The sequence below is a fragment of the Nomascus leucogenys genome, chromosome 3, assembly GCF_006542625.1.
Source record: "Nomascus leucogenys isolate Asia chromosome 3, Asia_NLE_v1, whole genome shotgun sequence".
NCBI lineage: Eukaryota > Metazoa > Chordata > Mammalia > Primates > Hylobatidae > Nomascus > Nomascus leucogenys.
This window is the reverse complement of record NC_044383.1, coordinates 102,763,012-102,790,256: the sequence shown is the minus strand read 5'-3', so window position 1 is coordinate 102,790,256 and position 27,245 is coordinate 102,763,012. Positions and strand designations below refer to the sequence as shown.

The 27,245-nt window shown below is 39.8% G+C and overlaps 1 protein-coding gene and 1 pseudogene across 3 annotated transcripts in view; one reads left to right on the top strand and one right to left on the bottom strand.

Moving 5' to 3' along the window:
- Positions 1-22,864, bottom strand: part of DSE (dermatan sulfate epimerase) — a 74,401-nt gene extending 51,537 nt beyond the window's left edge. The window contains exon 1 of one of the 3 annotated variants that reach the window (XM_030809597.1): positions 22,646-22,864. The gene's annotated coding sequence lies outside the window, so the exon portion shown is untranslated. Of the gene's footprint in view, positions 1-14,471; positions 14,502-22,645 lie in introns of those variants that run through there. The other 2 variants (XM_030809594.1, XM_030809595.1) reach the window with 2 other exon arrangements.
- LOC101175795 lies at positions 22,206-22,841 on the top strand (annotated as a pseudogene).
- Positions 22,865-27,245: the final 4,381 nt, after the last annotated feature.

Here is a 27,245-nt window from a genome sequence, read left to right as displayed (position 1 = left end):
GATGGAAGAAAGAAATCACCCTGTAGAAAGTAAAACATGCCCCAAATTAAGATGGATTTAAAAACCCTCTTATAATATGTGCCAAATTTGAGGAACACAACATAATGATTAACAGTATGGGGCATGGAGTTGGGCAGACAAGAGCATAAATCTCAGCTCTGCTGCCTCCTAGCTTTGATCAACTGACGTCCACTCTCAAAACCTCCCTTCTGTCATCCACAAAATGAAATATGCTTCATGGGGTGATTAGACACGTGTGATGCACTTAGCATAGAACCTGACATGAAGAGCTCAATAATATTTATAAAAAGATGTTTCAGACCTGCAAGATTATATTAACCTATTGATAAAATATTTTATTTGAAAGAAACTAAATCTTCATACTTTACAGGTAAAAATATAAGAACCACAGATGGTAACTGACTAGGGCCAGATCATACTGCTTATTAGAGACTTAGTTGAGATTGGAACACAATGCTTCTGACTCTTCAACACATCACTCATAGTAAGCTCATCACTCACTGGAAAGGAAAGTATACGACCCTTTAAATTTTTCAAGTATTTGTTAGAGGTTTTGCCCCAAAGAAAAGAATAATAGATTAAATGAGCTATTAACTAAATTTTCTTTCTAAGGTCAGTAATGTAATTCTTCATATACAAAAGGCAACCACTTCTTACTTTATTCTGTCAGGAGAAAGGCCTGCTGATCTAACAGCGGCTGGGAAACACAGTCTCTGGCTGGAAAGCTGTTTCTTAGTAACACATTTATATTATGGAAGGAGTACATTAAAATTTAGGGGACATCTGCTGCCACTGCAAGGCAGTTAGGTTAACCTCAGTCCAGGATCTGGTCCTGGCTCCATCACTGCCATCAGTATCTCAGTTGATCATCCTGGAGATGAGATGCTACTTAATGTTAGGCTTCCCTACCTCTCACATACGAAAAACCAGAATGTCAGCATATTCGTTTACCGTCAAGCAGATTGGGAAATATTTTCTGGCTTCACAGGAAACCAACACAGGAAGTGAATTATTAGATAATTGTCTGGTGAACAAGGAAAGAATCAGAACAAAGGCAATGGGAAAGGCCCTGAACTTGGGGCAACTCGACCAGTTAAGATCGCCACCATAACTTCATTTGAAGGAGGCTGCTGAACCATAACTTCATTTGAAGGAGACTGCTGAAATTGCCAGCAGCTGTCACAGATGTCCTTGGGGTATCGTTAAAGACAAAATTTTAAAAACTGAGTTGTAATCATATTTAGAAAACAAGAGTGAAATGTACATCCCCCATAGCTCCTGCCACCACACCTGCCAAGCTCAGCCTAAGAGCAGCTGCTCCAGTTTGCTCAATTTAATGGATGGGCCCCATAGTTAGTTACATGATTAGGAATAACCCCCACACTAGAACCAGTGTGCCCATATCCATGGCAAGATTGAACAGGCAGACCCGACCAATGTTCCTGACGTCGCACCCTTTCCCGTGGAAAACAGGCAGATGTTGCCAAGGTTAGGCACTGTGACTCGCTTGCTCATGCTTCCATTTAAGTCCAAGTTCCCTCCTCCTTCAGGCCTCCAGTGAAATTTTAGGAAAACCCTGATTGCCTGAGAGCATTAGGATATACTAGACAGGGCTGCATTGCCTTCTCTGATCCATTTTAGGATTTAACTCTCAGAGAAACCTTCCAAGTGCCTTGGGGAACACCTTGCTGTGGTCTCATGTACTATTTCACTGTTGCCACATATTTTAACTATAGTAATAAAATGCATATATTTTAAAAGGTCTCCTCACTTTTCGATTTCAGTTTTATTAAATGCATAATTAAAATAATTTTTTGAAGAATGTTTCCTCAATACCAAAATAAAACCTTACATGTCCTTGGTAAATTTTTGTAGTGAAATAAATCTAACCTTATTCTTAAATATGTCAAATTCTAAGAAAACCTATGGCTTCAGTACTGCAGAATCATTCCCTAAAATTACACTCCCTGATGTGTAAAGCCTGTGGAATCAGACAAAAAGGAAAATCTTAAAACTGAGAGCTCTTTTTTTTTTTTTTTGAGACAGAGTCTCGCTCTGTTGCCCAGGCTGGAGTGCAGTGGAGCAATCTCGTTTCACTGCAAGCTCCGCCTCCTGGGTTCATGCCATTCTCCTGCCTCAGCCTCCCGAGTAGCTGGGACTACAGGCGCCTGCCACCACGCCCGGCTAATTTTTTGTATTTTTAGTAGAGACGGGCTTTCACCATGTTAGCCAGGATGGTCTCGATCTCCTGACCTCGTGATCTGCCCACCTCAGCCTCTGAAAGTGCTGGGATTACAGGCATGAGCCACCGTGCCTGGCCAAAACCAAGAGCTCTTAATCAAAATCAAGAATACTTTTGCTCCCTAAAAGGCAATTTCCAAACAAAAATCCACAATATGAAATGATCGTATATGGAACCTCCAAAAATTTGCACATGCTGCTGAAGGAGTAATTAGAAACCTGAGGCCACACAGCAAAACCATACCATGTATAATAACAGTGTTCACCGCCTTAAAATACAACATTAAAAAAACACTTTAGGTCAGGCTTTTATTAACTGCTGCTCTGTACAGTCAAAGAACATTTCTATCATTGTCCCCTGAAAGGTTTTCACGAAGATACTACATTTTTTCATTATATAATGTGAAGCCCACTTTCTTTGTTATACCAGTGATGATAACTGTATAACTTCCTTATATTAGAATAATTCATGTAAAATATGTTTAAAATGCTCACAAACATTTTCTGATGTCAAGTCTGAAGGCTTACCCCCCCATAAACCAGAGACCACCTGAGTGAGAAATGTAGTGGCTATCAAACTAAATTCATAATTTAGTGGTAGAGGTTAGCCTGGTGCATGTTACTACTAAACTACAAACCATTAGTATCCAGCTTTTCAGAGATTGGTTATCATTTCATATGTAGAAAAAAAGGTAAAATCTGTATTATTTTCATGGAGGCAAAGGGAAACTAGGGTAGAGATACAAGTGTACAAAAGTCACTTATGAGAGTACTGGGGCATCTAATTTTGCTTACAGAAGGCCAAAAGAGAAAATGAAATGGTTATACTTTCTAAGATAAGCTATAAATAAATTCTAGCTTATCTAGCAGTCTAACAATTGAAGATCTTCTGGTTAGTATTTCTTTATTACAATTTTAGTTGATTTTCTTAATGATGGTTTTAGAATACACTATCCTAAATTATTTTCAGAATTTTTTATTGTGATATTATTTTCAGAAGAAGTTAATATTGAGCATAATTAAGTGTATTTTTTATGCTGAATTGCTTAAAGAGTAGTAATATTTGCCTGTTATGCTTTGCAGTGCATTGTGATCCAGTATTGGAATATCAATTCCTTACCCAAGCTGGGGATAAGAATTTCTTATAAATACCAATAAATTCTACTATGTATTGAAAAACTATTAAATCCAGGAATTATGGGCCAGGCACAGCGGCTCATGCCTGTTATCCCAGCAGTTGGGAGGCTGAGGCAGTTGCAGCGCTTGAGCCCAGGAGTCGGAGACCAGCCTGGGCAACATGGTGAAACCCTGTCTCTACAAAAAAATACAAAAATTATTTGGGTGTTGTGGCATGTACCTGGGGTCCCAGCTACTTGGGAGGCTGAGGTGGGAGGATCGCTTGAAGCTGGGAGGCGGAAGTTGCAGTGAGCCAAGATTGCCCAACTGCACTCCAGTCTGGGTGACAGTCTCAAAAATAAATAAATAAATAAATAAATAAATAAAATAAAATAAAATAAAATCCCGGAACTATGTTAGGCATTGAACATACAAAGTGAGCAAGAAAATCTATACCTTCCCTAAATAACTATAAATAAAAATATAAGAAAATGATGTCTCTGAGGCTTTTTTTTTAAACTGTAGTACTGTATTACTCTGCCTGAAAATAAAGATGAATAGTCAGTCTCCCTTAGTCTAAAGCAATTTATTTAACCTATTGAACTTGGCCACTAAAGAAAATTTGCAATATTTTTTTAAAAAGTTTCTCTAAAAAGATTTTCTGTAATGGTCTGAAGGGCAAGCTATGGCTCTCTCAGCAATAGCTTTAACCATGAAAACACTTTTGTGGCGTTACTGACTAAACAAAAGGATGAATAAAAATAATGAAGCCAACAGCTAAATCCCAACCCTATACAGTTTCAAATAACAGTTAAACCAAACCACAAAATGCTCCTGAAAACCAAAGTAAAATTTTTCTTCCTGCAATAGATTCCTGAAGGCAGACTGGTGAGATGGTTAAGAGGGCTGGCATGGGGTCACAGTTGTTTGTCACTGTATGACTTTGGACAAGCTATCTAAACCTATTTCTTCATTTAAAATAAAATGCTATTTGTCTCACTGACTGGTTGGGAGATTAAATGAGGTAGCACCTTTAAAGTCCTCACCACTTCACAGTAAGTGTTTAAAAAAAAAAAAAAGCTAGTTATCATTCACCTCAAAACACTATCAGTGGTTGAGGGTGTAAGCTGGAGCCAGACTTCCTGGGTTTGAATCCTAGCACATCACATCCTTACCTATATTCCTGTTTCCTCCTCTGTAAAATGGATAAAATAATAGTACCTCCCTCATAGGGTTTCTGTGAGGCTTAAACTAGCTGATATACTTAAAGCATTAAAATGGTGCCTAGGATTTAGAAAGTGCTCAATAAATACTAGCAGCCATCATCATCTTCTCAATGAGAACATCAAGGTCAGTCCAACTGAGGGGAAGTGCACCATGACCCCAGGAGGAAACGCTCACAAAACTATCACTCAGAGAATGCTATTTTAAAAATATGTACAATGCATTGTTTATTCTCAACCTTGCAGTCTCTTCAGGAGAAATTGAGAAATATAGAATATTTGATGCCAAAAGTTTTCTTCTTCTTCCTGCTCAACTGCACATTTATAACTTTCAGCTAAATATTCCAAGTAACCAAACAGATCTGAGGAAAAAAGCAATTACCAATCTATTTCTTCATCAACCAAAGTCTATATATAGATAAAGCTAACTGATTCACCATACTGATAAAAACTTGCTTACACAGTCACGAAAAATCCTAAATGCAGAAATATAGGTCCTGATGAAATGCAACAGATGAAAAAAATTACTTATAAAGTTAAATATAATTTTTTAAAATTTTGATGTTTAATCAAAATATATTTTCCACTTTCCACAAATGCCAATGTATATTATCTTTCAACTGGCAATGTAACTCCTTGAATCTGTAAATTAAATATCTTTAATTCTGTATCACCAATTCTCCCCCTTTGATGTTTACATATGTGACTTCTTTTCTTACCAGTTGTGATGGTTAATTTTATGTGTCAACTTGACAGAATCATAGGGTACACAAGTATTTGGTTAAACATCTTTTCTGGATATGTCTATGAGGGTGTTTCCAGAAGAGACTAAACTGAGTAAAGCAGACTGCCCTCCCAATGTGGGTGGGCCCAAATAGAACAAAAAGAGAGGGAAGATTTTCTCTCGGCCTAACTGCTTGGGCTGGAACACTGGTCTTCTCCTGTTCTTTGGCTGGGATTTACACCAACAGTGTTCCCAGTTCTCAGGCCTTTAGATTTGGGCTGGACCTATTCCACCTGTTTTCCTGGATCTCCAGAGTGCAGATGGCAGACTGTGGGACCTCTCAGCCTCCATAACTGCAAAAGCCAATTCCCATAATGGCCAATTCCCATAATCTAGCCAATTCTAGATATAGATAAACAGATGTAGGTGTAGACATGGATCTACTGGTTCTGTTTCTCTGGAGAACCCTAATATACTAATTAAAGCTGCTCAGGCCAAGCCCTTTTTCAAATTCCCATTAGAAAAACCCAGTATCCCTTTCCTAGTACTCACTCTCCAGAATCTCACCACCTAGGATAATACACCACACTCTTCCTCTTCCCTGACACTTTGGGAAGTTAGTTTCTGGGATACCGTATTCTCCTGCTTCTCTTAATACCTCTGTGGAAAATCCTTCTTACGCTTTTTTCCCAGAAAATTTTTACTGCTTTTACTGTGCAAAGAATGTGTATTTCACTATCATATTTAATCCCCAAAATTATTTTATGGGTAATTTTTTGGAAATAGACGAGGAAAGTGAGATTTAGAATGGTGAAATAACTTACCCAGCGTTGTTCAATGAGTGGTCAGGTTTATTTTTGACTTCAGGTGTGTCTGAGTCACAGTCAAGATTTTAGCCATTATGCCTCACTTCCTTTCTCCCTGCGAGCTGCCTGCAGTGTCTCAATCCTGGGACTTCCCACAAGAATATGACTGTATGGCCACACGTGGTCATTTGCTCACTCCCACGTTCTTCCTCATAACCTGCTGTCTAAGGTGCTCATTTACACACCTAAAACTAAATTCTTCCAATCAGAACTTTCTTAACTTCTTCTTCACTACATTTTCTCAAACCAATTATTTGGAAATCATCTTCATTTCTTCCCTATCCTTTTTCTTCCATTCCAATTTTCTCACCAAAGTCATGCTTTTTTTCATAAGTACTGTTTCATTACTCTGCAGTTTTTCAACAGACTCCTGAGACTGTTCCAGAATTCAACATCAACCTCCAGGGTAACTTTCCTCCTTTTGACCTCTTTCCTGAATCCAATAAATATCACATATACTTGTGGGTTAGTTTCTCCGTTCCTCTAGCTCTTTGTCTGCAAACTCCTATGGATGAGTCATGACACTGATTATACATTTTCAGGGGAAGTGCCCCACAGAAAAAGTACTACTAACCTCACTTATGCAATCTAATCTGGTTCACTCATTTATGAATTTAGCTAAACCGTTCTTGACATTATGTATATTTTTGGTATGCCCTTATATCATATCTTCTAGGATAAGATACTATAAGTTTACTCTCTAATAGTAATAATGCCTCTAAGAAGCACTAATACAATGTTCAAGGATCTACTATGTTATATGGGAAAGAGTTATATTAGCAGACCTGAGTTGCTCAAACCATACACATTCCCAAGAGAAGTCTTCAGGACTGGCCCTTTACCAGCTCATGAGAGACGAGCCCTTGGAATATTTTGCCTGATAAAGAGTTTTTTATACACTCGAGGCCTTGGGTTACATGGCAGTAACAGTTTAGTTAACTAGGTGATTTATGATAAACTCCTATCTTTGCTCTGGAGAGGCTGGAGTGTGAGTAGCTGAAGTCAGTCACATCTAACTACAATAAAAGCCCAGGACACCAAGGCTCAGGTGAGCTTCCCTGGCCAGCAACGCTTTGCATGTGTTGGCACACATTGTTGCTGTGAGTACAACTCCAGTAGGAGTGGACACCTAGAAGCTTATGCCTGTTTTTTTCTCCTGGGCTTTGCCCCATGTGCCTTTGCCCTTTGCTAAGTTTAATCTGTATCCTTTGGCTGTGTTAAAGCATAACCAGACGATAACAAATGTTATAAGTCCTTCTAGTGAATTGCCAAGGCTGATGGTGGTCTTGGGGACTGCTTCCCCATCCATATGCCCTTTATCTTCCTTTTAGTTAAATCATCTAAGTTCCTGTTAGAATTATGAGTGGCTTGCCATAAAACTTTGTTCCATTATAAGAGAAAATGTGGTAGTTTCACCACATCTTTCTCTTTAGTCAACTTTTGCTATTTTTCTCTGACTTACGCCCAGAAAAATGACAAAGAATGTTGCTGTTGAAGCAAAAGACAAAGCAGAATATACTGGACTGACATATATTTTTAAAGGCTTTGGGAATATTCCAAAAATGAAATATACAGATGGTAAGCAAAGGGCTAAAAGGAAGTTCATTGGAAAGTAAGTTATGGGCATTAAACCTGTAGCTGCAGTACATTTGATTGAAATAAAAATTGTATACATTGGATGAGTATATATGGAGTGGTGCTTTTATTACTACACATGAAGTTCTTCTACAGTCTTTACTTATATACAAGCATTCCTCATTTTTCCAGACTTCAAGTACTCATCAGTGGTAAAATTTACTTTTTTTTTTTTTTTGCTGTCTTTAACATTTCCAAACATTTTTATATGTACTTTTTTGATTCTCACTTTTGTCTCACAGATGAAAACCTGTGAGTTCTTTGGCATTAAAATCCCAGCATACTTTTCAAATGTCCTCCTATGAATCATAATCACCTCAGAATACCACAGACTTGGTTTGTAAAACAATGATACATAGATGTAGTTAACCCAAAGACGTAGGCACTGCCTTCTTAGACTTCCCCATCTCAGTTACTGGCAACTAATCCTGCCAGTAATTGGACTCGACCCCACCCCCTCCTTTTCTCCCTTCCCTATTTCACTCTCCATATCCAAACTATCAGCATATTCTGTTGGCTCTACTCTAAATCCCTACAGAATCCAGCCACTTTTAACCACCACCATACACCCACACCATGTCTTGCCTCCAACAGCCTCCAAATTTGTCTACCTGCCTTCACTCTTACCTCCCTAAGATCATTCTCCACATAGAAGCCAGAGTGATCCTGTTCAATCCTAATTCAGAGTATGTCACTGCTCTATTTAAAACACTCTAATGGCTTCCCACCTCATACAGATAAGCATCAAACTCCTAAGCATTGCTCTCAAGGCACTAAGCAACCTGGCCATACTGCCTCTCTGCCTTCATGTCTGACTGTCCAGTCTCTCTCTGCTCCAGCCACGCTGGTCTCTTTATTATTCCTGTACACATGAGGTGTGCTCCCTCCTCAGCGCCTGCACATTTGTTCCCTCTGCCTCGAATGCTTGCCCTAGGATATCCATGTGGCTTGCTCCCTCATCCCCTTTAAGGTTTTGCTCAAATGTCACTCTCTCAGTGAGGTCCGCAATGACTACCTTATTTAAATGACATCATTACCACGTCCAACCATCACCATTCTCTAATTCCCTCCTGGGTTTTATTTCTCTTCATGGCATTTATGACCTTCTAATCTACTATATAATTTACTTATTTATTTTGTGTGCTTGCCTCTCCCATCTAGAATGTAAGCTTCGGGAGGGCACTTTGCTTTCTGCTATATCTCCAGCACATAAAAGTGTACCTAGCACTTAGTAAACACTTAAAAAATATATATATTAATTGGATAAATTTAACTGTGTCAAGACGTAGACTTTTAAATCCTCAGAGATAACTAAACACATAGTTATACAGCTACATAAATACAATTACATGAAAAGAAACAATAAAAATTTTTGTAGGAAGACAAATCATATGCAGATAAAATGTACTACAATGTTTGAACTCTGAAGGTTACTCTGAGAGAGCCGTGATCACGGCCAGTGCCTTCCCAGCCTCCCCCAAGGCACAAAGCTCCCACTAAGTCCACCTCAGGCTGCTAGGTCTAGGTGACTTGTTTACCCCCAACTTTCGCCATCCCATTATTAGCATGCCTAACATGCATCTAATCGCAGACCACTGCCTGAATGTCTCTCATTATTTTCTGACATTCCAAGGATAGTTTTCATGAGTCCTCTATGGGTCTTTTTCTAAATGCCACCTCAAAATTTTCGGCCCATCTTACATGGGATTAGGCACCTCACACTCTCCCTAGTCTATGTCCAGACCAGCCAAGCCTTCCTTTCTGCTGAATGACTGTTTCTGTGCTGACTTTTATTTAGGTTGCTCTGTTTTGAAATTTAAAGTGATTCCCTCATGTCCCCATGTCTAATCACATTCCCAAGGATTGTAATTATTATTTAATGGTTCGGTATAAGGACTTGATTAGTGTTACTATTTGCAAATTTAAACAATCTTTCTGTACTATTAACTTTTATCTAGAGAATTCAAAAGAATACTCTCTAATTATTATTTCTTCTACATCTATACAATTGCTATTATTTTCTGCTAAAAAAACTTACTATGGTGTATATTTAAGTCTATGAAATGTTACTAGTCAGGAAATAATTTTTGAGGAAAAGTAAAGCTCTAGTAGACTGTTGGAGACTACATATACTATGTAGAACAAGAGAATAATTTCTGAATTGATGGCCATGGATACACAGGACAAATAACATGCTCCTGCAGAAATATTCCAACTCAGTTCCACATCTGTAAATTGGGGATAGAAATATCTATCTCCCAGGACTGTAAGGAAGATGAATGATAATATAAGCAAGCTGTCCAGAGCAATGACTGGCATATGAAAGGTGTTTAATACGTATGATTATTTTAAAAAATTTAAAACTCCAATTGAGGGCCTGACATATGGCCAGATATTTAATGCCCATGTCTGTGTGCATGCACAAGTTCATGAATGTTTAATGCGGAGTCTATATCCTTATCTAGGTGAATAAGTTGTCCTTATTTCATTTTGTCTTAGCATCCTGCTCTGATAGTGTTAGCCTCATTTTTGGCATCTCCTAATCTAGGCATATACTTCTCTCTCGCTTGCATATTTCTCCACCCAAACTTTCATATCCACCCTACCCATTTTTACCCCATGTCTATTCACAGCCAGATTCCCCCTAGCTACTTCTCTTCTGATCAAACCTAATGGAATTCCTCTTTGTCTATGCTGGAAAAAAATCTCCCATTTGTACTAAGCTTATTTTTCAAACTCTCTTCTTATGTCTAGCCCTAAATGAATGTAGAAACTAGATGATCACCTGTCAGGTGATTCGGAATTTAAATAAGGTGGGGTTGGGGAACACTTAAGATCCTTCCAAATTACAGATTTTATGAAACAACTGAGTCTTTCAATAACAGCTTGTCTCCAGTTGCGCTCTCCCATGCAGGCCAAATCTCACATCCTACCAATTCACAAGCAACATGGAGACAGCCTCTTCAATTCCTGAGACAGCCTAATTCTCTAAATGACTCTGGGTGTGACTTTCCTGGCACTTTTATCATTTGAAATCACCATTTGTCCATATACTCTTTTAAACCTTCACTGGTAATTTCTATCACTCTGGGGATATTTCTAACTTTCTCAGTGACTTAAGGAACCTTGATCCTATTTGTTCACTTACCTCAATTCCTACCATAAGCCTGGGGGTAGGGCGGGGAACAATTTCTCTCTTGCCACACAGCTGCATACCTACTCACTTATCATCTCCAACTAACTCCTCAGTAAAATCCTTACCATTGATACTTCAAGAGTTTTTGCCCCTTTCCACAAGCATTCAGTTCTTCCTTTGTCACCTATACATTTGGACAGTGACGTATCATCCAAATTTAGAGAAGACAGAAAGTATGTGGTATAAGTATAATGTCTCATTTATCTTAATGTCCTTATCTCTAATCCTAGACAGAAATAAGTCACAGGGAATGTCATGCTGGAAAGAAGGAAGAAAACAAAATATCTTTTCAGGAAACAGAGGGCACAGCAAAATCCCAAAGCCCTTATGGCAATGTCCATTAATGGGGCTACATAGGGGAATGGTGTAGGCCCAGGCAGAAAGAAGACAGAAGAGACAACAAGCTCATTAACTGATTATCATATAAACCTACAGATTCCTCCTCTTTTCTACAATCCTTTTGGCATATCATGGCCATGTTATGGTAGGCTCGAAATATTTGACTTACAGTCTGTTATAGGTTAAATTTTGTTCCACAAAAATTCATATGTTGAAGTCCTAACGCCCAAACCTCTAAATGAGACCTTATTTGGAAAGAGGGTCATGCAGATTTAATTAGTTAAGATGAGGTCATATTGGAATAGGGCAGACCCCTACTCCAATATGACCACTGTCTTTATAAAGAGTGGAAATTTGGAGACACACACACACACACACGCACACACACACACACACACACACACAGAATGCCATGTGAAGATGAAAATAGAGATTGGAGTGAAGCATCTACAAGATGAGCATGCCAAAGATTGGGAGAAGCCACCAGAAACTTGGTAAAAGGCTTGGTACAGGTTCTCCTTCACAGCCTCAAAAGGAAACAGTCTGCTGACAGATTTTTAGATTTTAAACTTCTAGCCTCCACCACTGTAAGACAATAAACTCCTATTGTTTAAGCCACCTTGTTTGCAGTACTTTGTTACAGCAGATAACTAATAGAGTCCTAGCTCTAGAATTTTCTCATTTGTAAAGTAAGCATTGTAATTCTTACAGTATCTACACCAATGAACAATAAAGTGCCTTTATTGTGCTTGCCAAGTGCCAAGAACTATGCTATATATTTCACGTAGATTGACTAATTTAATCCTTACCACAGCCCCATAATGCAGTTACTTGTATAATTTGTATCTTCACCTTTTGAGGTGATGGAACCTGAGGCACAGAATAATTAAGCTACCCAAGGTCCCATAGAATATGAAGAAGACATAAATTCAGGCAGTCTGAGCAAATTACCCAGGAAATAACTATCTTTACAAATCATAAAGCCACCATTTTCATATCATTTCTCTACTCAAGAGCCTGTATTTCCCTCAGCAAAATGAGCAACACTGTTGTCCAAGAGCTTTCATAATCTAGCTCTGGCCTGTCTTCTCAATCTCATCCCTCATTTCCTCTCTACATAAACTCCCCCTTCAGACTTACCTGCCCATCTTTGCTTCAGCATGACTCACATTTCGTTCCTTTATTCCCTATATTACTCTCTCTTATCTGCTCCACACCCAACGTGGTACTTTTCTCATTCAAAGAATACAACACTCTTTAACGAAGCCTTCTTGGCAACTCCGTCCATAAGCAATCTCCCCTGGGAACCCATGTATGCATTGCTCAATATTCTTTGAGAATTCAGGGACGGTGCCAGCCATGAAGGTGCTTATATCATCTTATAAAATGATAGAATAAATATTTATACAAACACTAAAATAAAATTAAATTTGCATAAGAATGACAAAGTACAATTGAAATTTACAGAAGAGCTGACACTTCTGGCTAAGGTGAAGAAGGAAGGATGCACTGAGGAGGTAGTATCTGAATTGGGCTTTAAAAAAGGGTCGGTAAGAATGTGTACAGATTTCACTGTCTCTGCTATACACTTAGTACTAACTATGTGCACACTGAGTTATGTGAATATACATGTTATCTTCCTGTCTCACATTTATTATTTCAATCCTCTCTGGATCCAAAAGGGATTTGATCACCAACTCAGGTATAAACTGGGAGGCAGGGTCTGAGACTTCTTTGTCTTTCTTGTAGTGTCAAACACCCTTGTGGAAAATAATAAAGAATATACAAAGAAAGGAAGGAGAAAAAGAGAATGTCATCAATGGAGATAAGTGAATTCCCAAGACTTTTCCCTGAAGTTCTCCTTGACCTGGCAGCTGCTCCATATCTGCTTGCTTCTCTTCTTGTGCCTTTGCTCTGCTGGCTGATCTGCTTGTAGCGCTTTCTCCTTTCCTCTTTTTTGTATAAAATCCTCTGAGACCCAGTTCATTCTCCCACTTCTGTTCTTGGAACCTCTTCCTTCCTGCAGTCCTACTGCATTTATGTCCATTCGGCACCTAATTGTTCTCACAAAGTTTCATATTCAGTTATTCTTCTCCAACCAGATTTTATAGCTCCTCAAGGCTGGAAACTATGTTATATTTATCTTGCATGCCTTCCCCTCTTCCCTCCACCTAGACATCCCCTCAAACACAGAAGTACCTGGCAAATACTTACTCAATGACTAAATCCTTTCAGTATGTCTATCACTAAAGTAAAATGTCCTTTCATCTGACTCTCCAAGTTCAAAAGTACATTGGGAAAAGTTATATATCAAAACATTCATTCCCAAGTAACACAGATTTATGTTTTCTAAAACTTGCAATCACTGAACCAAACATCAGTGGCTTCACCAACAAGAAAAAAAGGTGTAAGCACACAAAGAAGGATCTGTAATATAACCACTCTAATACCACTAACTCCACTTCCTTATGTGCAAGGTTTATCATTTTATGGCAATTTGTAGTCCAAATACTGCCATACATAACCTTTCTTAAGAGATACTGGAAGTGGTCCAACAATCTGAAATTTGCAAGATGAAATTTAACAAGTTGAGGTGAAATTCAACTTTTAAAGTTACCATAGCAGACACTCAAATGACATTTCTTAATTTAAATTTTATACAGAATAATTCTATGCAAGCCACATGAAGTCTAAAAATTTTAATGGTGAATATCTTGGGACTGTAACAAAGCACATAGATAATGGGATGAATCCACCCTGAACAATACTTGTTTCCTTAGAAAAAAAGGTGGATCTTAAATTTTCACACAATAGTTTAAGAAGGAATAAACTGAACTTGCATAACAGCAACAGATCAATTCCTATTTTGCTCCCTATTTCTCTTGGGTTCTCATTAAAACCAAAAGCTCTAACTTACGGAAGAATTAAAGTAAAGATAGAGGAGGAAGAGAACAAAGAGTAATCTGGAAACCAAAGGGGCCAGCAAAAGACATTCTTACTTAAGATAACTTTGGAGGTTTTCAATGTTCCCAAGAATCAGTTTCTTTTGAGAAAGGTAATGTTGAAAAGTATTTTGAAATTGCTTTAAAACTATAGTCTATAAGACTAACCTGAAGCAGAACTCGAAATGCCTAAGACATTAACTTTGCTGAGCTCCATTTCTTGGCATCCTTCAAGCCCACTGACCCATTATCAGCTCAGAGTGCATTTTCCAACACCTTATGCTGCATCAAAATGAACTTGCTTTTAAGGTACTTCTATCTTAATTTCAATAAGCCTAATCTTGATATTGAGAAAAAACAGAACCACAGGTCTAAAACCATGGGATTGATTCTGCTGGAGATTGCATCTTCCTAAAAAAATAAAATAAAGTTAGCATTCTATTTATAAAAACACCATTATTGTTTTTAACCATAAACACTACAATAAGAAGCATTTTAATCACATGACTGATGAATGCCCCCTACATTCATGCAACCACTGAGATCCTTTCCCTTTCACTACCAGTCTGGTTCTACCATAGAAAATGATGTAGAGAAAGGTAAAAGACAAGACTTAGAAAAAACAAGGTCATCTAGAATAAAAAAGAAATGTGGGTGGGGACTTAAGGTACAGTAAGGTGGTGATGGATGTGTTAATTAATTTGATTGTGACAATCACTACAGGATGCATATGAATATTAAATAATCAGGTTGTATACCTGGAATATAGATAATATTTATTGTTAATGAAGTGTTTCTTTAAAATTTTTAAAAACAAAAAAGAGAAATATGGAGGAAAAATGACCTGTTTGGGAGAAAACAGATTAAGCAGGGGATGGAGGAGTTTTGCAATGTTTACCTCAATGAAAGATTGATCTTATATATGATCGATATTTAACCAGTCAATAAATACTTTGTTCTTATAAAAATACCAAGTAGAAAATGTAAAGTCATCTTTTATGTAAAACATTAAAATATTTTCTTCTATATTCACATATTTAAATCATTTCTAATTTCTAAGATTTTCAACTTCAAATGAGTATAAGTCATAAATTAGAGTCCCAGAAGATAAATTTAACATCCCTTCAAGGCAACCCCATTTAAACCTTTCTAAACAGAAAATAATTCAAAGGTCTTTTTCAGAAATCCATCCTAAAGGATAAAAGCATTCAGAAAAACTTCCCTGTATTTACCATAAATCCTTCTTGATGCTTGCTTTAAGTTAATTTCCCCCTACTTTTCTTCAGGGAAGATGGAAAACAGCTGTTCAACGTTCCCTTTCAGGCTACTTTTTTCCTTCCTGACAGGTCCCTACCCTCCTTGGGAGAAATGTAAACACTGCAGGTGATTCCAAAATCCAGCTGGCCCAAGCCTGATTATCCATGGGGTTGGTGAGCCTGCCCCCATTCATACCACCTGGAATGATATCATCAAACTGCAAAGGCCCCAGGAAAAGATTTTTCCCCAGAATTTGTGAAATTCTAGAAATCCATTGGATATAGTCTGTCCTCACATATATTAAAATGACAAAAATAGCACAGCTTCAAGAATAAAAGTTTAGTCAGAACTGTGTAGAAGGTAAACAAGGTTGTATTACAGCCAGGTACCTTGGTCTTCACTACTGCTCTACACCATGTCGGATATTGAGTGCGCCTTGGCATAAGGTATTTTTAAATGACTTACTGATTTTTATCATGAAATCCTGAGTATTTATCACTGAGGCAATTTTCTCAGTGACAGAAACTGTGATTTCTCATTTCTAAAATTGAAAAATTCTAGAAATCCCTTTCAGTACCCCAGTCTAAAGGACTACTCTATAAACAAGTGTCCATTTCTAGTCAGTTATTTCCTTAAATGAGCAATGTATATGGATTCACGATGTCATCTGCAGATTACTGCGTTTTACAAAAAGAAACTTACAGAACACTAATGTTGCTACCTACTTCAGGAACTGCTAACAAACATCATCATTCTTGCAACAGCCATTTGACAGCAACAATAAGGCTGATACATTGCCTTCGTACTTCATCAATAAAAACATAACAGACCCACAAGCTTGGTGAGCCTATTTCCTTTACAAATTCCTTTTTAAGAGTTAGGAAATGCTGATTCAACTTTGTTGCGGTATAATGTTTGTATGCATTAAATGCCTATTATTTGGTAGCTAAGTTTGTTATTGTTATACATGATAAAAAAATGCAAAAGCCCTGACTTAAGCAACAAACACAACTTTAAAACTCTATGAATATTTCAAATGGAAAGATTTAAAGGACAGCTTCTTAAACTGACTGTATACCTATTCAATTTCTACTAAAAGAGCATGAATGCTAATTTAAACACAAACTGGGGATTTATGTATGATTATTCTGCTATCGTTTGCACTAACAGGAGAGAAACTATTAAGTCCAGAAATAAAACTCAAAAGGTGGGGGTTGCATGCAGACACATACATTCAGTTGAAAACTCTTTCTGACTCTGTCTTGGACAAAGCAGATGAACATAAATAATCTACAATGGATATGTCACATACATGACATTGAAAGCCAACTGCCTATATGTCTTTTGTTATATTTTCTCTAACAAGACTACACTTACCTAATAGGTATAACTATTCCCAAATATAAAATGCCAAAGCAAATTATGCTTATTTGTCAGTATTGTTCATAGCTTCTACATATTACTGAAAGGCAAATTCTGTTCTTTCAGGACTTATTTACTAAAATTTGATGACAACACTACCAAAATCGTGTTTGTGAAATATTCCAAGGGAGCTGAAGCAAACAGAAGGAAATCCAGCGGTAATCAGTACACATTAAATTTCATATGTTATTCTGAATTAAAGATTGAACAAACTACTCCATTGAAGAAATAAACAGATCGCCTCAATAATCTTTTCTTCTCTTTCCAAATTAAAATCATTCCCTTCTTCTTTGTGATCTCTAACAGGCTCTCTGAACACTTTTCCTCCAGCAGGTTTATACTCTTCTGGGCATCTGAAAGAGGATCTGGAATCCACACCCTCAACAGGCTGGAACTTGCCTACACATGGCAGAAGTAAGCAATACAATCGGTAAAGGTAAAAATCCTGAAGCCAGCTAATGAGAACTGAGCAATCAGCCCAGGGCTTTGCAGGAGTTAGAAGTGGCCCCACAATGGAATCCTCAGAAGGCATGAGAAGAGATAGACAGAAGTGGAAGAGGAGGGGGCTGCAGAAAGGGGGTCTGTAAATAGCCAGTTACATTAGTCTAGGAAACACATAAGCATTTTAGGGAGCTGACAGTTCATGGGGAGTAGTGAGTAGTAAAATGGATAATAAAGTAGACAATAGGAGAATAAAATGTTAGAGTCTTTAATAATATGAATTTGGAGTCACAAAGGATAAAAGTAGAATTAAATCTGTAATTTAAGTTAATCTTCTATTTAAGGTATACCACTAATGACTTGAAAATGAAAGACAAGTCTTTTACCTTTAGTATTTCCATTTCCATACCCCTAAAATGAGGGTAAGACACTAGCTCTATATCACTGTCCATTTCTACTAGGCTAAAGTATTAAAATATTTGAATTCTTTGAAAAAAAAGTTAAAAGTACTGGGCAATTTCAAAATGCAAGTATTTATGTAGCTGTATGTTCAGGGATTTTCCTTTACTGCACTTATCTAAATGCATATGAATTCATAAGCGAGAGTTTATTAATAGTAATGGTCCCTCTATCCTATGCATAATACCTTCTATTTCTCTTTTGATCTTTTCTGCAAGACTTCAGCATCAGCTAATCAAGCCACTCTTCTACACATAACTAGAAGTTGTGAAACACTAAAGTGAGATGATAGAAATTTGGGATACATTTATTTACCATACACATAAAAAAGACTTTGAGGCAGGATCTTGCTCTGTCACCCAGGCTGGAGTGCAGTGGTGTGACCATAGCTCACTGCAGCCTCGAACTCCTGGGCTCAAGTGATCCTCCCATCTCAGCCTCCCAAGTAGCTAGGAAGAAAGATTTTTCTTTAAAGAAAAATTACTTCAATTAAACATACTATCCACTTAATGAACAGTTAAATTTTTAAAAGCATATTTCCTATTAGAATGGGGCATTAGAGTTGAGAAGACTTTGTGAAACATACATTCTTAATTATTGTTGTCATCAAATGGTAGCATCGATCAGTACACCTCAAGAGTTTGGGATTTTAATCTCTACTTCCCATTCTAATTCACCATATGAATTTCATAGGAAAATAATTTTCCTTTTCAGTACTCTGGGCTTATATATAACTTGCCTCATTGCCATGTTGGACACCAGCTTGCAGTATAAAGAATTTTGCTGTGTCACCCAAACATTTGCTGGTAATTTGGTGCTCCCAGAGAGTTTTATTCTGGCAATCACTATAGGGGAAGATAACATAATCCCACGAGAAAACCTTAACATATTTGCTATGGTTTGGATAATTGTCACCTCTAAAACTCATGTTGAAACTTTACCTCCAATGTGGATGTGGCAGTATTGAAAGGTAGGACCTAGAGGCGATTGGGTCATGAGCCTCTACCCTCATGAATGATTAATCCATTCATGGATTAATAGGTTAATGGATTCATGGGTAATCACAGGAATGAGACTGATAGTTTCATAGGAAGAGAAACCTGAGCTAGCATGAACAACTCCCTCACCATGTGAGGCCCTGGATCACCTCGGAACTCTGTAGAGTCCCCACTAGCAAGAAAGCCCTCCCCAGATGCAGCCCCTCAACCTCGGACTTAGGCTCCATAACTGTAAGAAATAAATTCCTTTTCTTCATAAGCTATCCAGATTCAAGTATTCTGTTATAAACAATAGGAAATGGAGTAAGCACTTAAGAACTGTCCTATCCTCTTCTCAGGCACATTCTTTTAGTAGGGTTATGTCACTGAATCTCTTCAGGTGCCCTACCCACTCCTTCAGAATAGTAAAGATCCAGCCCCCTCAGAAAACAGAATAATAGTATCCACTATAATGAAGTTCCCTCTACCACAGATTCTGGCTCTCCTCAAAGGCCTGCCACAAACACATCCTAAGTCAATAACAGTATTTCTCTTTTTTTATTTGGGGAAGGGGCAGTGGGGTGGTGAAAAAGGATAATATTTACTGTATTTATGATTCAAGTATGCTAATGGTTATGTAATATTTAATATATGCTACAACCACAAAATGCTAGTCTTTTGGGAGTTTCTTCTGAAAGAGGATCTGGAATCCACACCCTCAACAGGCTGGAGCTTGCCTACACATGGCAGAAGTATGCAACACAATCGGTAAAGGTAAAAATCCTTTGAAAGTTTCAGGTTATGTAATATTTAATATATGCTACAATCACAAAATGCCAGTCTTTTGGGAGTTCCTTTTTGAAAACAAAGATTACCAATATACTAAAACCCAAATTTAAATATTTTTTCCTTTTTTCTCTACAATTATTTATTGAAATAATACTATTGAGTGAAAATCATGCAATTTCTTTTTTTTTTAAATCATGCAATTTATTTCATGCAACACAGTGTGATCCAAGGCAAGTATAAATAAATACCAAAATATTGTATCACAAATAACATTAAGAAATGTATAAACATTTTATTAATTGCAAAATGCACTTTCATCAGTGATCTTAAAGCACTTTTTCAGAAATTAAAAAGAGACTATAACGAGGCACTGGGAAGCATCTGCGAAGTTAAGAGCTTCATCTCATGGATGACCACCGGCTCCTCTCAGGGCAGCACTGTCAGATATTGAACCGGAGAGCCCATAAAATCTCATCAAAAGGAACTGTATTAGCCTGTTTCTGAACTAATTTCGTAAATACTAAAGCAGATGTACACACAAACATTAGTCACTAAGATGGTCCTGATCTCACATAGCAAACCTAGCTGATGTCTCACCCAGTGCTTTTTCAACAGGTCCCCAAGATCAGGAGGGACAGCCTCTATCTAGCAGGATCGAGAATGGAACCTAATAACCCCATCATGGCAACTGCCTATACTGTTATCAAAGTATCTCTTGGTCAAAGTTTCTTTTCAGACGGAGTCTTCTTCTGTCGCTCAGGCTGGAGTGCAGTGGCACGATCTCGGCTCACTGCAACCTCCACTTCCCGAGTTCAAAAGATTCTTCTGCCGTAGCCTCCCAAGCAGCTGGGACTACCGGCGCGCGACACCACGCCCAGCCAATTTTTTTTGTTTTTTTTTTGTATTTTTAGTAGAGACAGGGTTTCACCATATTGGCCAAGCTGGTCTCGAACTCTTGACCTCGTGATCCACCTGCCTCTGCCTACCAAAGTGCTGGGATTACAGGCGTGAGCCACCGCACCCGGCGCCCCCTTTTTTTTTTTTTTTTAATTCTCCTTCACTTGGTGACTGTACTTTCAGTAGTTTTTAAACTGTCAAAATGTACTTTGTAGGCCAGTGTTTTTATTTAACTAAAACTTCATAAAAACTGATACTGACGTCATATATTAGTCAATGAAAAATAACTCTTCACAAGCTCAAACTTGGGAAGTGCTGCTTATTGATGTTTCTCAGGTTCTGCATTAGCAGCTCCAAGAGAGCTAAGGCTGATCTCATATACCTCTGTATGCAACCTAGGTAACCAGCACTATCCTGCACTTTTTGCTGAACCCACACAGAGGGGTCACTAGGTGATGGGGACATCAAATTCAATCTGTTACCTTCTCCATTTTTACTAGAACAGACTTTACCTACATACTTCAAAAAAGAACTTATATCTGTATCGTGACCGTCAAAGGAAGAGGTCACAATACAGAAATCTAAGTATTTGCATGAAACAAATACTCAGATAATCCTATATTTTATTTTCTTCCATGCACATTAGGTTTTTTGTGATCCCATTTAGTAATATGGTTAGAAGACTCTATACAACATTGTGTATCACTATTTCACATAGAGATTATCATTGAGAATTTTTTTTTTTTTTTTTTGAGATGGAGTCTCGCTCTGTCGCCCAGGCTGGAGTGCAGTGGTGCAATCTCGGCTCACTGCAAGCTCCGCCTCCCGAGTTCACGCCATTCTCCTGCCTCAGCCTCCCAAGTAGCTGGGACCACAGGCGCCCGCCACCACGCCCGGCTAATTTTTTGTATTTTTAGTAGAGACGGGGTTTCACTGTGTTAGCCAGGATGGTCTCGATCTCCTGACCTCGTGATCCGCCTGCCTCGGCCTCCCAAAGTGCTGGGATTACAGGCGTGAGCCACTGCATCCGGCCGAGAAATTTTAAAAAAACTTGAAGGAATTACTGAAAGTATAAATTCTATAATGTGAAAAATACTGAAAATATGTGTAAGTGAGAAGATCTTTCACGCATTTAATTAACAATGCTAAACCATGACTTTCTAAACCATGACCAACGAAAAAATTTTTTAAAAGAACTTTATTACACGAAGATTCCTAGAACTAAAAGCGTCATTGCCTGACCTAAAGAATTTCAGGTAAGTGAGGTTCACCTCCTGATTTTAACCAAAGGCTTCGGTTTCCATCTGAATGCCAGCCGGCTTAAGAGGAGGCTGCTGCCTTAAAGGAGCGATATAAACGAAAAAGTTCTCAGGTCACAAACTTAGCTCAGATTCCAGCCCCGACAGATCTTGAGCCCATGTGGCATCGCTTTCAGAGCTTCCCAGTCTGTGAGTCAAGCTCCCGCCCCCTCCCCTCCCCGGGAGTGCCTCGGGGATGAGGTTTACTAACAATTTCTCCGAGTGCCGGCGGAGCCCAGGAGTGCTGGAATCCAGCGTCTGGGAGAGGCTTGGGGAGCTCTTCCTCGGCTTCCGCAGCTGCAAAGTAGGGTTGCCAGCGCCAGGATCGGCACACACGCCGCCGCCACCTTCCCAGCCCCCAAATGGCTGGTGTGCGGAGGGAAAGAAGGACGCGAGGGTGTGCCACCCAACCCCGCAGAGTGAAGCCGAGGCCCCAAGGACCGTCGAGGAAATCGCAGCTGGGCCGGCCAGATCCGACGCACGGAATGCGATCTCCAGGTTCTCACCGTGTTCCCGGCTCGGTGCTCAGCGTTCAAGGGGGTGGGGAGGGGCGAAAAGCTGCCCCTCGAGGCTGCTCTGCCGCCGGGAAGCCCGTGGCTCAGGCTTCACGCGTCAGGCGCTCTCTCGGAGCCTAGCCGAGCCGGGCCCGGGCGCGCAGCCCGCGGGGTTCCGCTCTCAGCCGGGGACGTGGCTCTCCGTCTCCCGCCCGCGCCGGGACAGCCCCGAAGGCTACCCGCCCGAAACTCCAGAAGAAAGTTGCGCCGCGCGCCCCAGCTCGTCCCTTGCGCGCCCCTCCACTTACCGCTCCCAGCCGAGGCTTCGTTCTCTCCGGCGTCGCCTCCGCAGCCTCCAGAGCCAGCTCCCGGTCCTCCTCACTCCAGGGCGCCCGGGCTCCCGGCCCCCTCCGAACCGAGCCCTCTGCGCCCTCGCCGCGCCATGGGTGCTGGTGGGCGCCGCGCCCCGGGATGCGCTGCTGCAGCCTCGGGCGGCGCTACTAAGAACCGGGCCGGCGCGGGCGGGTAGGTGTGGGCGAAAGGGGCGGAGGGAGGGACGCGGCGGGCGCTGAGGCTCCGCTGGAGGGGGGAGGAAACCGCAACGTCACCAGAGCCCGAGGAGGCGAGGATGAGGAGAGGGAAACGGGGACCCCCTCCCCCGGCCGAACCCCGACCGCAGGCCCGCCCCGCTTTCTCCCGCTCCTCCTCTCCCTGGACTCGCTGCTCGCAGCTGTGCTCGGCCTTCCACGCCACCCGGCCCGGACTCCACCCGCACCCCCGCCCGCCAGGCCTCTTTGGCTCTAACTTGTTGTAGTTTCTTAGGACTCAGACGCTTCGGGTTCGAGAATCACACCCAAAGGAAAGGTAACTTTTGGAGGCCCAGGGGGAGGAGCTGATGCTTCCACACTACTCTGGGAGAGGAAAGCGTGGAAGACGTTAAGACTCTTACTACCAGGGCTGGTGCCCACTCCAGTCTGCCTCCTCCCGAATAGTTACTGCTTCTTTTCTCTCGAATTCGGTTTTACTCTCTTCTCAAAGAGTAGTGGGAGGGAAGCCTTTGCCGGGGGGGGGGCGGGGGGGGTCACCTATAGAGAAGCAGTTCTCTTTTTTACTGTACCAACAAAATACACTAAATCCAAGCGCACCGAACCCTGCAAACGGAACAGATTTTAATCATAGAAGGTCAGCAAAGCATTTAATGTAGGCAGCTCACAAACGGAAATTTATCTTACGCGGTGGGGTGTGTGTGTGTGTGTGTGTGTGTGTGAGAGAGAGAGAGAGATCCCTCATGCACCCAAGTTCAGGTGGAGCATTTGCAACCTTGGTAGCCACAGCCTCTTGAAGAAGAGTCCTCCTGTTTTCCAAAAATCAGCCACTGTGCTCAAACACGCTCAGCCAGGTCCAACCAGGCCCCAAGGAGATGTCAGGTAGGATCAGGGCCATCACCTCAGGACTACTTTGCCCCCTCCACCTCCACCCAGTGTGTGCATGTAACCTACCAGACCTAGATTGTACAGAAGTGAAAGATTTGTAGGATACTTACCCATTCATTAGAATGGGAGATATTTTACTGGGAGCAGTGCTTTTCTCCATGAGTTCTGAAGGGCACCTCCATCCAATTCCCCTGTCCTCAGAGGTTCTCACTTCTGTTTGGCCAATAAGGAAAAAAATATGGATGTCTTAGCTTATGCTTCTCTTTTTCAGAAATTGCATTTAAGAGGAACTCCTTACAAACAGGTCAAGAGGAAGTGGTACTATTAAATTTTTTAGATGTTCGCTCAGGTAAATCACTAATTTGCATAAACCTCTTGATGCTTTAGGGAAGGCCTGTCGAGGACAGAATAGGGCTCTGGAAACTGGAACTAATTTTTGGTTCAAATCCAAACTTTGCTTTTACTACTGTGGGCCTTGGAAAACTAACATCAGAGCCTCAGTTTCCTCATCTATAGTGTAACAATATAATACCTTGTTTGAACAGTTATGGAGAGGATACAATAAAAATAGCTAATGTTTATTGAGAGTTAACTACACCATATCAGACAGTCGCTGTGCTAAGAGATTTACATATACTAATTCAATTATTAGAATAAATTGTGAAAGTGTCTAGCTGTATTATGTAATCCATAAGTGTTAATTTCCATTTATCTTCTCAAATTTGAAAGAGACTTTAGAAAAAACATCTGGTTTAATTTACGTAACCTCTCAGCAAGTAGTAGTCTAGTTCAGTGATTCTCCAACCTAGAACTTTAGAATCAGCAGGGGAGCTATAATAAATTCTTTCCAATGGGGACCTCCACACAAGAACAACAAATCCGAATCTCTGAGGTTAGGGTCTGAGCATCAGCATCCGCATTTTAAAATCTCTTCCCAGATGATCACAATGTATAACCAGGATTGAGAATTCTTCAAAGGAGGTAGTACTGACTGTCATTTGCTCCTTTACCCTCACACCCCACACAATTTTGCTTTTGAGTGACCTGCAAATTGGCCTCTAGATGACATTCACTTTGTGCAAAGCCCCCCCGCCCCTCCGCCCCCGCCCACCCCATTACAGTAAGTCTCAACAGATCTGCTATTCTGCTCTCTGGAATCTACAGGATACACCTAGCCTTGATTCCACAGGAGAATACTTCAATTTACCTGGGTACATATTAACTCCATCAGCTTTTCTTCATCCATTAGGAAAGCTCTCAGGAGATTTACTTTGCCACCATCTCTCTCAAACCCTGATGCCAAGAATTGAATTCAAGGTTTCACCCAAGTGACAAGGTAGACAGATGTTTAATGGCTTTGTTGTAATTACGGTATTTCCCTAAGTATATCCTTGGAGCTTCTATGGCAGCAGTATTACCCAGATGACTCCACATTACAATCTACCAAATAAAACCTTAAAGTGTTAAAAGTTTAGTTGGAGAACACTGAACTAGACAACTACACTCAATGCAGTGTTCAGCACTTTACCTGTGATTCTACTGAATTTTATTGTGTTAAATTAGACCTCTTAGCTTGTTGACATGTTGGGTATCATTGATATAACTGAGTAATTCTACCTCTCAATTTCATGACCTCTGTAAATCCGGTCCATATGCCATGCCATCATTTAAGTTCTCATTCTCAGGTACCTTCCTCTGCCAACCGACACTGGATTTGAATGCTACTGATGAACATTCTTATCAGTTGAGGACCCACATGTTATCTTGTCCTATTTTTATCTGTTGTCCCAGGGTAGCAGCCTGTGTACATGGGTACATGGCACTTTTGTAGGAATTAGAAAAAGGTACCTCCACTCTCACCTTAGCTGAAGGATTAGGAAAAAGTGACCCCTTACTTCTAGATGCAGCTCCAAACAGACAGCAGATGAGCTTTATCTATTGGATGTCTTTGCTCTACTGTAATATTGTCAAAAAACAAAGGAAATGACTACTTAGTGAATTGTGGTTCATGTCTACAAAATTGTGTCTTCCTTTTCTAAGTACCCAGATGTGATTTTAATAATAGGTTTATTCATTTTGTTCAGTATCTGTGAAAAGTTTCTTGCCTTGGTTTCAGACTAAGGCAAAAACTGGAACTCCATCTGTCCACCTCCAGTTTTTTAGTGTTCGTCTCCCTCTATGCTGATTCTAGCTGAGAGTCCTTACTGGTAAACTCTCCTTGCTGAGACAGAAATTTACTAGGCAAGAAGAAGTTAAGCTTTAGACAGCTAGGACATATTTTCTTACAAGCTTCTTCACCTATCTTTTCAGTTAACTCTTTGAAAGTTTATTTTATCCCTTACATTTAATGGCTTATTTTTACCTAATAGAGAAGACCAAAAAAAAGGGAATTAGTTTTGTTTAGTCATCCATTTTATCTCAAGCAGAGGCATCCCTTCCATGTTTTTCCTGTCTGAACAAAACAAAATGTTATTTTTTGTTGTTGTCATCCTTAGTTTATTCTTGGCTTTAACCTAAAATAACAGAGTAACAATATTACAGGGCTGTTACAGGTATGCAGCTTCTGTTCTCCTCTTGAGTTTAATTCATTAAACTAAATTTTAATCTGCCTTTTATGTTTTACTAATCAGTCTGGTCCATGACTATACATCTGCTTCCATTCTTGAAATGCTTTTTCTTTTTCTTCCTCAGGCCAAAATTATTCTATTTGTAAAACTGCCTTACCCTGCACCTATAGATTCTCTCATCTTCAGATCACAGAAGAAGTAAGATCATTTTGGTTTGCTCAAGCCATACTGCCCTGTATACTTGTACTTACTGATTCAGTGATAATCTCCTGAGCTTTCCCTTCCATTTCTGAGCATTCAGCCCTGGCCGGGCATCCTCCAGAGGCTTCTCCAAGCTTCCTTGCTCAGGCCTCCCTCCCTGCTTTTCTCAGCGCTGACATGATCTTCTCCATTACCAAGACTGCTTTGCTGCGACTGGTTCATCTCCAGATGACTCAAGCTTCCGGGGCTTAGTTTTCATCTTTAAAAAAAAAATGAAACATTTACCTATATTCTTAATCATAATTGAATTCCACCTCCACTGCGAGTCACAATTTGAGATTTCTGCAGGTACATACTTCCTGGGCTCACAATCTTCTAATAGGTCATGAAATGTACCAGGCACGTTCATATGTGTATCCTTTTATCCTCACAGGCACTGACTGATGAGGAAACAGAGGCTCTGAAAGTTAAAGTGAATTTCCCAAGCCATAAATGGTTCAGACCACATACGATTATGTTTTCTGATATAAAATCTAGGATCCTTCCACTAAACCACTTGGCCTAGACTAACTTTTTGTGTCTAAAGCCTCATTTACAGTTTGCGTATCCTGGCCTCAGTTGAAAGCTATTCTCCATTCATTGACAATTGACTTTTGAAATGGATGATTTTATATCACCTCTTATTATAAACTACCCAAGGTGTCCTA